Raw genomic sequence first — 15107 nt, forward strand, 5'->3', positions numbered from 1 at the left:
CAGTGTTCCTGCGGAACCCCAGGGTTCCGCGGAACCCCAATTGAGAAACGCTGTTCTAGTGGAAGTAGGCTGTCATCTTGAATGCAGACTAGCCACTGAAGCGGAGACACAGAACTCTTTGCCATTGGATTACATAACTCTGAGAGACAGCAGTTTGGTTCTTAGGTTCTATTCCTGTTTCTAGAAGGCAACATGGATGAGACTTAGCTTTGCCATTTTAGAGATCTGTGTTCTATTCCCACCTCTTCCTGAAATGACCTTGTGCAACCTCTGTTACGTTATATAATCAAATGGGGTGAATGATAGTTTCCTATGCCTTAAGATAGGGATATGATGCCTTGGGCAGTCATAAAAGTTGTGACACACAGTAGACTAGATGAAACCAGAACCACAGATATCCTGCTTCCTATCTCAATGCATATTTGTCTAAATCAATGGATATTATGTGGATAAAGCAGGAAACACTGTTTGATAGCTTTCTTTAAAAGCAAATTAAAACAGTTGTTTGAAGCTACTCTCATTTCACAAGAGATTTGGGATACCGTATGTACTCTGTGGAGAGATATTAGTGCGCAAAGTGGGTGAAGTGATCAAAAGTGCTTTGCAAATTTAGCTTATCACATTGCTTTACCGCGAGTGTCAGTGTGTGCACATATATACAGATCCCTGTTAAAAAGAAAAAATCACAGAGCCACGTGACAAACTACAGTTGTCACATTCTTTTGGCAACCTCGCCAGCATTCTGGCCACTTATTTAGCTCCTTTGGCATGTATCACTTTCCAAAACTCTGAAGGGCTTTGACCATGTGCCAGTTCTTTACACTCACCAGAAAAGGTTGCCTTACATGAGTAATATGGTCATCCCAAAACACATGCCAATAAAACATTTACACTGCTCTACATGGCTTCTCAACAGCCCCAGCAGCCTCCGCTTCTCTTGTCCACAGCATGTGGAGTTGGTGAGGAGGGGGGTGGGAACATGGAAATCCTCAGACCTTAAACCACCCGGTATGAGCTACAGTCGAGCAAAGGATTAAGCTAAGGCTTTCTAGTCCTCCTACTATCCCACACCAGATCCAGACAGACTTCCTCACCCACCCAGTGGACCTAGCCCCTTAACTATCTCTTACTCTCCCAATATGGGGAGAAGTTAGCAGTTTGAAGGCAGACAGAAGCTTCACTTAAACTCCTCCCATATTTATCACTTAAACTGTGAATTTTTGGGAGTGGATTTTTTCTCACGTATTGTTTTATCATTAGTTGTTCATTTCCCTTTGTTCCATTTCACTTACCACAGCAATTCTTGAGCAGCCTAATCCCACTCTGTGTCCCTTATGCTTGTCATCCTCTTTTCTGTCTTTCCCTCTTTCTCGCTTCTTTATCTTTAGTTTCTCCCTCCCATTAGTCACTCCTCTTTCTTCCTCATGTTTGCTTCCTCTCCAAAAAACTACAAAGTTTTTGTGATGTAAGTAAACCAAATATTTTATTTTTAAAAAGATATAGAACTAACATCATGGGCACTTGTCATCATCCTGGTCACTTTGCTTATATGTTGTCCCTTTTTCCCCATCTTCATCTGTTTTGTCATTTTAGATCATAAAATCTTTGAAGCTCGGACTGTCTCTTCCTCTGTTTATGTACATTGCCTAGCACAGTGGCCCCAGACTTCTACTGGGGACTTTGGGCATTACTGCAATATAAAATAAATCTATCCATGTATGACAGTATGAACTGTCACATGGGGGGAAGAAAAACACAAAATACCCAAGCAGCTGACTCCAATTAACCAATCCTCTAGGAGCTTGCTGGTAGTGGGAGGGTTCTGGTGTCTATATAAACCAGACACCGCTCATTTCAGAGAGGGGAGAAGGAGTGGCCATACCCATGAAAAAAAGAAGCTGAAGGAGTGCCAAGGGGAAAAACAGTTCCAGAAGGGAGCAGGAGAAAAGACTTTCACCGTGTGTGTGTGTGTGTGTCTGTCTGTCTGTCTCTTTTTGTAAGTTGTTTCCATGCCAAGAGTATACCTGTTGTTCTATACTATACATAGAGGATTAGTGCAATGTTTAATATATTTATTGATGATCTGGCAAGATGAGTGAGCAGTGAAGTAACAAAATGTGTAGATGAGGCAAGGTGATTTAAATTAGCAAAATCCAGATGATGATGAACTTCAGAGGGTGTGAAGTTAGATGTTTGGGCAGCCCAATGATAGATGAAGTTCAGTGCTGATAAATACAGACTAATTTATATTGGAAGGAAAAGAGTGAACTATTAGTATAGCTTACAGGGTTAGAGTTAACTATTAACTCAAGAAATGGAGTTGGGCATCATTGTGGATAGTTCAATTAAGACTTTGGCTTAATATTCAACCACAGCTAAAAGAGGAAACAAGAAGTTAGGGTGCATAAGGAGAATAATATGGAAAATTGCCATTATATAAATCAATGGTGCATACTCATCTGGAATACTGGGTGAAGTACTGATCATCCTGTTTCAGAAAGGATGTTGCAGAGTGAAAGAGGGTTCAGAAAAGGGCAATGAGAATGACTAGGAGCATGGAAAAGCTCATGTAGCAAGATATTTTTAAAAATTTGGGATTGTTTACTTTTGAAAATATATGGTAAACATAATAAAAATATATGGAAAAAATAAATTACATAGAGAGGTGTAGAGTAGGAACTTCTGCTTTTTGTCTCATAATACAAGAACAAGAGGTCATTCAGTGGAAAGTGAAAGGTAGCAAATCAGAGCTGGTCAAAGGAAATACTTTTTCATATAACATGTACTTAGGCTGTGGCTCTCCTTGCCACAGTATGTAATTGAAACCAAGAATTTAGCAAAATTAGAAAAGGAATTGAACACTTTATATGGCTAAGTACAATGTCCAGAATTGTAATAGTTAATGCTAACAACAATTTTGGAAGGCTATAAAACCTCATGCTTCAGGGCTTAAGAAATTTGTGTGTGGCAAGCCAATGTGTGAATCTATAGCACTCTATCTTGCCACTCACAAAAGGACCATGTGGACCCTGCTGCCATGCACTAAAAGTTCCATAATGTGCTCGGTATGGAACTTTTAGTGCATGGTGGCTTGGTCCACATGATCAATGGCAAGCTAGTGCCCTGCAGAGTCACCCCCTGGCTTGCCATGCACTAGGTCTCCGTGTAGGCAAGCTCTAACAGAGTTTAGGATAAGGATAAGGCTTTTATCAGGGACAGCTTCTCACCTCTCCTTAGTGCAGGTTTTCTTGGCTTGTCTTCTGAAACAGCTGTTGCCTATGACTGTCCGAGACAAGATATTGGACTAAAGGGACCCAGATGCCTGGCCCAGGTCTAGTATGACAATTTGTTTATTCCTAGCAAGTCCTACAGTAAAATAAGAATTGAAAATTTTTGGAAAGGTAGAAACAAAAATGTCCCACTACATTACCAGATACAAATACTTTAGTGTAAGTTATTTTGATTATTTTGAGCTATGACTAGGATCCATTGTGCAGTTTTGTGGCAGAGAACTCTATTTTTAAGCATTATTTCAGCTTCAGGTTCTTTAAAGTTTTCTGATGACACTTTCAGAAGGAATGGCCATTTTATATGCATATAAATATATATATATATTCTCTCATAAATCAGTAACTGGTTAAGAGATAGGAAACGAAGGGTAGGAATAAATGGTCAGTTGTCAGATTGGAGAGAGAGGTAAATAACTGTGTCCCTCAGAGATCTGTACTAGGACCAGTGTTGTACAACATATTCATAAATGATCTGGAAAAAGGGGTCAATAGTGAGGTGGTAAAGTTTGCAGATGATACAGAATTACTCAAGATAGATAAGATAAAACTGACTGCAAAGAGTTACAAAAACTAGATGACTGGGTAACACAACAACAGATAAAATGCAATGTTGATAAATGCACATTGGAAAAAACAATCCCTGTTATACATACAAACTGATGGGGGTCTACATTACCTTTACCTGCTTAAGAAAGATCTTGGAGTCGTCATTGAGAATTGTCTAAAAACATCTGCTCAGTTTGCAGCAGCAGTCAAAAAAGCTAACAATGTTAGGAACCATTAGGAAAGGGATAGATAAGACAATAAATATCATAATGCCACTATATAAATCCATCATATACCCACACCTTTAATACTGCGTGGAGATCTGGTTGCCCCATCTCAAAACAGATATATTTGAAATGGAAAAGGTACAGAGTAGGGCAACAAAAATGATTTAAGGGTATGCATTTAAGGGTAAGGATAAGGAGAGATTAAAAAGACTGGGACTGTTCACCTTGAAAAAAAGACAACTAAGGGTGGATATGATAGAGGTCTATAAAATCATGAAGGGCGTGGAGAAAGTGAATAAGGAAATGTTATTTACCCCCTTCACATAACGCAAGAAGCAGGGGTCACCCAATGAAATTAATAAACAGCAGGTTTAACACAAACAAATAAAAGGAAGTACTTCTTCACACAAGACAGTCAACCTGTGGAACTCGTTATCAGGGGTGCTGTGAAGGCCAAAACTATAACTGGATTCAAAAAATAATTTGATATCTTCTTGGAGGATAGGTCCATCAATGGCTATGGCTCAAGACAGTCAGGGACACAGCTGTATGCTCTGGATGTCCCTAAGCCTCTGACTGCCAGATGCTTTGAGTGGATGACAGAGGATGGATCACTTGATGATTACCTGTTCTGTTCATTCCCTTTGAAGCACCTGGTATTGGCCACTGTCAGAAGTCAGGACACTGGGCTAGATGGACCATTGATCTGACCAGTATGACCATTTTTATGTTTTAAGCCATATATTTTTATTATATATAACCGCATACTGTAGTTGGTTAAAGCCATGGCACAGGCCTGTGTGAAGCACTGTATGACCAGTGGGTATTCTACTACTATTGTCACTGGCTGCAGCCAGCCTCATTTCCATGAAGTGGAGGCCAAGTGTATAAGCCCTCCTTAGTGCTATATAATCTTTCCCCCAGCAAGACCCTTGCAGTCCATCTGAGTGGTACTAACTGGTAACTGGGCCCTCATGTATCCAAGCTAATTCTGCAAGGGATCTCAGGGTAGTGTGGGGCCCCAAAGGTGTAATGAGCAAGTTCCATCGGCTTTTAGAATACACCCTGACATTCATTAACTCATGCCCCCAGCTAGGGGTTGGTAGGGAAGACAGCAACGGTTTATGTGGTGGAAGAGAGTGGACATAGCAAAAGTGGATGCATAGCAATTACTAGAGAGGGCACATGGAATGATTCCATGTTGACAGCCATAGACTGCATCAACCCCTGCCATTGGTCTTGCCAGTGGATTTCAGGAGAACGGGTGAGAGACTGTGGATGATCCGAAACATGCCATTACTACTAAATACTCGTGTGCTCTGAGGATGGAGGAAAGTCCTACAGTGATTGGCAAGTGGCAAAGTGCCAGGCATGGAGACGCTGGCAGTTGTAGCTGTAGACCTGCATGTAGACAGCCCATGACATTGGTACCATATCTGGAAGTAACTGCAGTGTTTGGCAACATCTTGGGCACCTGAACAGCCTTTTCAGGATTACACTGTTCACCCCATATAGGGAATGGGCTAGAAAAGGTGCCCTAAAAATTGTCTGCTTCCATAGAATCTGACCTGACCACTGTATCTGCAAGGAGACACACCTGTGCAGTCAGAAAATGAGCAAACTGACAATCACAGTAGCGTTGTGTTGCTTCCTATCACTAATGGTAGCAAGCAGGGCTGCGTAATTGGTCCAATCCTGCTCAATCTTTTCTAAGCAGGAATGACGATGCTATAAGAGACCTGAATGCCAGTATCAGTATAAGCGACTGAAAACCAGATCTATTAACCAGAAGCATCAGGCAACATTAGTCATAGCTAATGCTACCAGTCCCACCTAGAATTCTCAGGTAAAATTAGGTCCAGAGACTTATGGCTGAGAGTACATATCAGCAACAATTTAAGAGTCCAAACTCAAAATCAACCCAAAGACATTAATTCCAATCCTCTGGAATTCCAACATTCTAATCCTCTGGAAAATTATTCAACCTGAACAGGATGCAAGCTTCCTTGAGGGTGTTTGAGGTAATTGTTCATGAGCCGCTGTATGCAGATGCACATATTCAAGAAGAGATACTATTGATTACAGACAGATTCGCAGAGTCTGTGAAAAGGTACAGACTGACAATCAAACTGAAAAAGACAGAAGTGATGTATCAACCTGTGTCAGGAGTTGAAACTAAAAGTCACCGTTTATGATATCTGTGTGCCATACTGTGCATCAGATGTCAGGATAAAGTTACCAGTAATGAGGTTCTGGAACACAGCCACTCCATGGGGATTGCAGCCATGCTCATCGCATCACAGTTACACTGGACTGGTCATATGTTGAGGATGGATGACACCAGAATGCCAAAGCAGTTGCTGTACAGTGAACTGAAAGTGGGTAACTGTGCCCGAGGCAGCCAGAAGATATGCTTCAAGGACACACTGAAGCACAACTTGGAGCAGTGCAAAATATTGACATTAACAGCTGGGAGCCATTGGCGTCAGATAGATCACCCTCGTGAGCAGCAATTAACAATGGGGTTACTTAGTTCGAGGTTAATTGCTGTATGGATCTTGAGGCACAGAGGCTGAGTTGTAAACAGCAGCAGATTCAGTGGGCAGGCGCAAACTAATCCCTTTCTCAATATTGAGCTATATATGCATTCAATATGGAAAGGACTGCCATTAGTTCATCAGTCTTTTTAGCCATAGTCATACCCACAAGACGTAATACCGTTGTCCGTGTCATCTTTGGTCACAAAAGACAACAGAGTGAGTGCCAAGTGCATAAAAAGAGAGAGCCCATAACACAAAGGTTTTACAGTCGAAGTATATTAGGGAGGTACCAGTTGTGGCTAGATACCTGTTTTTGTGCAAAAAACTTAGCTATTCATCCTCATGGCAATTTATGAAAAATACAGCATATCCTCTCCAAATTTATAACACTTACGTTTTGAATACAGAATGAAGACATACAAGTTGATCCATTATTTTAGGAGCTAAAATTAAGTATCCTTTAGGAAAGTATCAGATTTTTTTTTTTTTTTTTTTTTTGGGGTCTCTAATCATCAGAATAACACAGTCCTAAAACTTCACATATAATTAAAATTCACTGAAACCTTGAGCGTAGGCTATGTTTGAAGGATTGCTTTTAGGATTATTTTTTTTTATTATTGAACATTCTCCTTCATCAGAGGCTGACTAATCTTCAGAGAATTTCACAAAGAGCTTGTCTTTTTCAAAATGGTTGCCATTTCTTCTTCTTCATAACAGAACAGCAACCACAAATTGCCATGAGTTAAGATGCCGTTCTTAAAATACCCATCACTTCCCATTGTTTTCAATAGGATGCAGTGTTGCCAGCTCACAATTTTTATTGCAAGTCTTGTGATTTTTTTCTTAAAGGTCTATCTCTTGAATGGATATGTTTATCTGAGAATTTCAGGCTTCGTTTTTTAAAGGATAAGTTTCTAGCCGCCTTGGTTGCAGAGGGAAGCTTGAAAATGTTGATTCTATATAATCTAAAGGCTCAAATCAAAAGGCAAATCAGAAGTACCCAAGATGTAGTGTTTTTTTTAATTTAATAGCATTTTGGGTCCTGATTCATGAATTTTGAATGTTTGGAGATGAAATACTAAGGAGAGGTCACAGCCTGCTGTTAAAAAACATGGCAGCGGCCTTTGTTTACCTGCTCCTCACAATGTTTCCCCTCTGCCTTCTGACGGTATAGAGCGGGGGTGGCCAAACTCTGGCTCATGAGCCACATGCGGCTCTTTTACAGTTCAAGTACAGCTTGTGAAACCCTCTGTGCCGCCCCCCTCCCCCCCCCAATTCTCCACTGGAGTGGGGAGCTCGACGCTTCTGCCCGGTGGCAGGGTGGTGGGGCTAGAGGATTCTGCCCAGGGGGGGAGAAGGGGAAGGTTTGAGGAGGTCAGTAACTTTGGCCACTCCTGTTATATGGGATCACTATCTTCCTTAAGGGCATCTTGCCTTTCCTTCCATTGGGGACACTGGCAGTTTTGAAAGAGGGCACCTTAACTAAGACAGTCTCACTGAAAACAGTGGGTGATGTGGCCACTTTGTGAGTTTCTCTGAAGGAGAAGGTTTTATACACCAGTCTTTGCTGATAGATACATTTTCAGATATGAAAAATGTCAAAAATTACCCTTAATCCTAACTCTTCCTTTTCAATAGCTAGCCATTGCAATTAATCTAGTTAGTAGGCTCTGTTGAAGCAAAGCAACCTTAAACCCATCTTAAGTGACCAGTATTCCATAGTTGCGTTGTATTGTTCCAGAGTGGCATAAAGTAGCCAAAGCGAAACAGTAAATCTGGTCAAAAAATAAAAGATCTGAGGTTGATAATACATATCTCCAAATCATTAAAAATATCTAAGGCACTTCATTTCCTCTGTGTCTTCCCTTCCCTCCCCCCAAAAAATATTTTGGGTGTTAAAAAAGCCATTATTCAGATTTTACCAACTTTTGCCCCGTCTTTTTAAATGCCGGACCTCCTCATACCCACCTCCCCACTCCAGAAGGAGAGATGGCAGCTCAGTCCTGCCTTGCAGAGTTCCCACTGGACTACACAGTTCACCTGTGCAGGGGAGGATACCTTCCAGTTGATGACTGCTGCTTCACAGTGAGGAAGCAAGTTGGGCAGGGAGCCAGGACCTGGCAACTAAAACCTCCTGTAGTCTGACCGCTGCAGCAACAGGCCCTCAGGGAGCAGAAGGTTTCCTCAACTGCTACATCGTGAGTGAAAGGTAGCCCTCACCACCACCTGCTCTCCCCCAGGAGTACCGGGCATCCCTCACTGCCCCGCCAGCCACATCCTGTGAGTACCAGACACCACAACCTCCAAGCTCCTGTAAGTATTGGGCAATCCTCCCTGTCACCTGCTGCCCTTCATTTTTGGTTCTTACAGATCTTTTTCCACCCATTTTTAAATTTTGGAATAAACACTGATAACATTCCCTGGAAATTGTAAACAAAATAAAATGCAAAAATGAAGGGCCTAAGAAATATCAGATGGTAATGTCCTCTGGATTTCTAGCTTGGTTTTATTTTAGTTAATTTGTTTTAATATTTTTATTTTCAGACAGAAAGTTGAAAGCATATATTAGTAATTTAAAATAAAATGTGTTACATGGATGTTTTAATTAACCCAAACCCAAGTGTTATAAACACAGAAATGTCAAACTTAAACTTAAGGTAAATCCAAACATACTAATGTATGGAAATGCAGAGTGATGGCACCCAAACAACCTTAACTCTGTCCTTTAATAACACTGAAGGGAGGAAAAAAAGAGGGGAATCCAAAGCATTTTAAAAGCAGTTTGATTTAATCTGCAACCACAAACATTGAAGAGCTTTAAATAAAATGACAATTATAATCACATGATTATTGCATTGAATCACTACAGGGCAGAATTAAGGTTGTTTGGGTTACATAAATGTATTTCCATGCATTTAATGTCTTTGGGTTGATTTTGAGTTTGGATTCTTAAATTGTTGCTGATAAGTACTCTCAGCCATAAGTCTCTGGACCTAGTTTTACCTGAGAATTCTAGGTGGGACTGGTAGCATAAGCTATGACTAATGTTGCCTGATGCTTCCGGTTAATAGATCCTGTTTTCAGTTGCTTATAACTTTGGCAAAGTTTAAGTGTTGGGGTTGAAATTTTTCATGCTGGGTGTCTGCCTCAGACTGAATGTTTTTAGAATATTTCAGCCAAAACAGCTCAGCCATTTCCAGGAAAGAAGATAGGGGAAAAATACATGTTTTGCCCATGTTAATATTCTGGTGACCTTTTTCCTGAAATGCTGTTCGGACCCCAAGGTTTGGCGCAGGGACTTGAAATTTGTATTGGGGTAGTCTTTGTGTCAGGGATGTGCCTTTTGCTGTCCCTGTGAAAACCCATCCAAATTTGGCCAAGTTACAAGCATTTGGAAAATTGCAGTTCTCACGTGCTCACTCTAGAGACTTAGATTTTAGCTGTTAAATTCCCTGAAGATTCAGTCTACACTGGGCATGTGCCAGCCCAGGACTGATCAGGATGTGCCTGCTATTGCAGCTCTGGTGTGCTGTGGGAAATGCCAAGTCCAGACATCTGAAGGGAGAGCAGAGAGACTGTCCTGTGCTCTCAGTGACCCCCTTGCTGGACCCAGGCATAATGAAGAAGAAGGTTGCCTGATTCTAATATATAGGGCACAAGACCTGAGTCTGTGGGAGGAAGCAGTGGCATGACAGGGGAGCAGATTGGGACACTGAGCTGGGGAGAGAGGAAAACTGGGAGTCCAGGGTGGGTAGGAGGGAAGATAGGACTCGGAGCTGGGGTGGGAACTATGGGGTGTATTGAGAGCCAGTGGGTGGAGGGGAGATTGAGATTGCCTGAGGAGTGTTGGAGGGAGACTGGGACTGAGAACCATTTGTGTGCAGGAAAGGAGGGGAAACACTTCTGAGGAGGAGCTAGGGTGTATGCGGAGAACTGGCACTGAAATTGGGACACAGAGCCAGGGTGCACTGACATTGGATGAGTGCTCAGGGATGGATATTGGATCTAAGAGCTGATGGGGAACATTTTGTGTGTGTGTGTGTGTGTGTGTGTGTGTGTGTGTGTGTGTGTGTGTGTGTGTGTGTGTGTGTGTGTGTGTGTGTGTGTGTGTGTGTGAGAGAGGAAGTGAGAGTGTGGAAGAGAAACAGGTGGGGCAAGGAACTGGGGGTGACTGGCACTAGAACTAGGCACAGACTGGACTTGGGTTGAGACACCTGGGGAGTGGATATTGGGACTACCCAGGTTGGAGAATGGGTTTGGGAAGTGAGCTAAAGCCCACAAAAACTTATGCCTGCTGAAATTAAATTTGTTAGTCTTTAAAGTGCTACAGAACTCTCGTTTTTTCAAATATTTGTGACGCTTACTGGCAAAGTGTGTCCTGTCTCTGTCTTGTGTTGGTCCACACAGAGAACGACGATCTACTATTGCTGTCAGTTCCTCTAGTGGCTCAAGTGTCAGAGGTCTGTGTGGTGGCTCTCGTAGTTCCAAACCTGTTTATGACTCATGTGGTACTAGTATGATACCATATAATGAAATTTCTTTTTTCAGTTTGCTCTTTTAAAAACCCAAGAAATTATACACAGAAAACGTCCATGATAAGGTTGCACAGTCAAGCACTCAGAAGTTAGACAAAGCCAGAATTAAAGCTGTCTGTGCAACCTTAATTTGACCCCCTTGTGCAATGTGCATTATGATGCAGTCTTTAATTATATGATCCCATCTGATTTTTTCCACAGAACCGCTGTCTCATTCAGTGCCTAGAATGGGCCTGCTTTGGATATGAATGAGGGTTCTGTAGTGAGGGAAACGGTTGTCTGTAGAACTCCTGCTTCATGAGTTGCAAAAATTGGAAGGTGTGTACTGTCTGAAATACCGGGCAGGCAGATCTGGACCCACCCAAAACTGAAGGTCTTCCCCACTCAACTAAGGGCTGGAACTACTTGGTCCAGTGAATGAGGCAGGGGATTGCAGGAAGGGAAAGGATAATCTCATGGTTAAAACAGTTGAATGCTACCTTGGAGATCTGGATTCTATCCTGCCTCTGACACAGAGTTCCTATGTGAAACTAGGCAAATTACTTAAACCAAACTTTCACTGGTCACTTAATTGCGTGTTCTTCATTTTCTGGGTGTCTGACTTGAGACCCTATGGTGTGATTTGTAGAAGTTCTGGGCACTCGCAGCTGAATCTAAAATCAGTGAGAGCTGTGCTTTGAACATAGGAAGTGCTGTATAATGCTAAGTACTTTGAAAAATTAGATCTTAGGCATCTCAGATAGGGCACCCAAAATTAGTGAATGCTTTTGATCTTACTCTCTCTGTGTCTCAGTTACCTGTCTGTAAAATGGGGGTAATAATACACTACTTCCTCATTTCACACAGCTATTGTGAAGATAGTTTAATTAATATTTGTGCAGTTCTCAAATGGTATAATGATGAGTGCTGTTAGAACAAGCTATGAATTGTGTGCAGTGCATGAGGCAACACACTGAACAAAAGATTGACTAGCTGCTCATTAGTTGTTAACCGTTATCCTGTGCATTAAATGAGGCAGGGGTTCTGTGGGTATATTTAAAAAAAAGTATGTGATCATGTAATTAAAGAGTGTATCATAATGCATAGGCATAGGCAACCTTAATTTTGGCATTTCCTAAATTTTAGTGCTTGACTTTGCAACCTTCATGATGTTCTTGTAACCAAGTTTTTTTGAGGGTAATATGTATATACACTTATAGCTAAACTATACTTCCGTGTGCCTGCAGAGGTTCCATTGACTTCACTGGGAGTCGCACAGTTTGCTCTTAATGGCAGATTTTTGGCCCACACTAAGACGTATGCTTGCATTTGTTACTGAAATGGTATTGTGGAAACTAAAGCCACAACTAATTTTGATAGTTCATTGTCACAGTAACTATTTCTGCACACAGCTGCTGCACCAGTAATATTTAGTGGATTTATTTTGAACAATAATCATAATTATTATGTTATAATTTTTAAGCAAATAATTTTTCCTAAATACAATTTACCCGGTGTATTCATAATTTATTTTACCAAAATATTGTAATTTTTTAAAATTTAGACTCTTGTAAAAGTAATAAAATAATCTATACTTCAACAATAGTTTTCATAGCATAATGGTGATACATAATATATTAATAGAAATATGTTATAATACAGAAATATTCCAGTAGAATCCACACAATATGGTAATTGTAAGAATAAGTTTACTTTGTAAGTAGTTACTTCCATCAGATGTTTTGGGATTTAAATCATAACTTCATTTTAGCTTTCACGTTTACCTAACACAGCCAGTGGGAGAAGGAGCTTACTGAAATGCTAAATAGTTTACTTAATTATTTGCTACAGAACAGCTGCTAATACCAGAAAAATGCCATCTCATCATTAGGCCTGTTGTGTCCAAAAAAAGCAGACAAGATGACTGTAGCTACCCTGTCTGCTTTGGCTCTCTCTCTCTCTCTCTCTCTCTCTCTCAGATTTCAGTGTAATGAAGAGTAGGAGAACAATATTCTGTAATTAAGGATTCCATTAAGTTGAAGAAAAGAGCAAATGGGGTTGTTTGTTCTCCTAGCTGAAAAAATTTGTCTGGGGTGGGGGTTAGTGGTAGTAGTGTAGGGAGAAGAGAGGTGGGTGGAGAGACTAAGTCAGGGCTGTTTGTTGAATATACTGTTAAGGACTGTTACCATCCTAATTAATCAAGTTAGAAATTACAGCTGTAGTCGGTTTCCCCCCAATTCTTCTTATCAATTTTCTTCTCTTTTGAGACAAAGCAAATATAAATTTTGTGTTCATTTGTCATTCGTTCTTTGACTTCAGCATCTCTGAAAATAACAATGTAGCACAAAAGACCAGTATTTACCTAGTTGTAATGTGGGTTGCCATGGTGTTTTGCAAATTATTGCAATTATGTTCACCATGCGAGTCGCCCTTGGTAACTGGCGAAAAAACTGATAATCCTGTTTTGAACAAAAGGTCAAATTGCTGAATAGAAAGTCTTGATTAACTAAAAGATGTACAAAGTGGAATTATTTCCTACCATTCAGAAATAGTTCTTGATCGGGTTTGGGGGAGGGGGTGAGTAAGTACATCTGATTACTGAAGTACAAAGCATTGAAAGGATGTTGTCTTGAGCCTTTCATGTAGTCTTAATGGTGGCTTTTTTGTCAAATTTACCCATTTGCGGCATTGAAAGAGGCAGCTGCATTTAAGCTGGAGAGATGGTGCTTTTTCAAGAGTTCAGTGCATGGAAAGTTCTCAGCAGTATCTGCAGTTTACTATTAGACCCTGGTCTATTAAAACTGATGTACTGCATTTGAGCCCATTGCTCTTGGTGCTTGTAAAACCCTCTGACTGATGATCTAATAAAGTGCTCTTACCGGACAATCTCTGATCAGATACTTTAAAAAAAAAATTAAAAAAAAAATCACAAGCTTTGGAATGGAGGTGATAGAAATAAATGGCTATACTGAAAAGTTTGTGGCCTTGTAATCTATGTTGAGGACATTTGTATTACTATGCTTTTGTTTGTAACAAAATTTCTGATTTAAACTGCAAATATAACTACTGCTGCAGAAACTCTTTGCTTTAATTTTACAGAAATTATTTCTGAAAAGACTCAAAGTATTAACTTTTTACCAGTCTAATAATTTCAGAAAAGACCCTCTTCTTAACCATCCTACTCAAAGCCTATGACTTGTCTATCGTTTAGTGAATTTCCTTTTTGGGGGGAGAGGGATGAGAGTTCCTTTCCCCCCCTTTTTTTAAAAAAAAACACAGCTTCTAGCATTAAGAAATTAATGTTCAGAACTTTGTAGAGCTTGTGTGAGAGTGGCGTGAAAACAAAGTGTAAACCTTAACAAGTTTGTGGGTTTACATTCTGCATCACCTAGCAACCCCCGGCTCAGCCAGCTCTCTTGTCTGCCCTTAGTCCTGTTTACAGACTATTCAAACTGCTCTTCGAAACCATGAAAGATATTCAGTTTCATTAATGCTATTCTCAAGGAGAAAATAATTAAACTTAAATGAACAAACATTGCTTAGTGATGCTTTAGACGATTCTGGTTTTAAGATGGCCAGGCTGTTGAGACTCTCTCTGTCATTATCATTTACACCAATAAGCTCTTCTAACCTTAGAGAACCACACATAAATATACAAGGGTATATTTAATTTTTTAAACTTTCATAAACTAAATTCCTTCAGCATTCAGGTATTTCTACTATCACAGTTTATATATGCAGCATTTACCATCACGTTCTTTTTCTCTTCTCCTTTTTTATGCAACTGAAATAGTTATGCATGCTTGAGCTGACACATCTATTTATTACCATGTATGTGGGAAAATCAGATCCTCATTGTGCCTTCAGTATTACATATATATGTCATATTTATTTAGCTTCTGCAATATAGTCTTACACGAAAAGTTTTGTCATACAATAGAGGTTCTTGGAATGTGGAGGGAAGACAATACTTTTAGTTTCCTAGCTAAA

The 15107-nt window shown here is 40.3% G+C and overlaps 1 protein-coding gene across 4 annotated transcripts in view; it reads left to right on the forward strand.

Moving 5' to 3' along the window:
* The window catches only part of POLA1 (DNA polymerase alpha 1, catalytic subunit), a 338774-nt gene that overhangs the window by 202541 nt on the left and 121126 nt on the right, over positions 1-15107 (forward strand). The gene's annotated exons all lie outside the window — the stretch shown is intronic.

This window comes from Emydura macquarii, unplaced genomic scaffold, assembly GCF_026122565.2.
Source record: "Emydura macquarii macquarii isolate MOO-44397 ecotype Brisbane River unplaced genomic scaffold, CSIRO-AGI_Emac_v2 contig_1043, whole genome shotgun sequence".
Lineage (NCBI taxonomy): Eukaryota > Metazoa > Chordata > Testudines > Chelidae > Emydura > Emydura macquarii.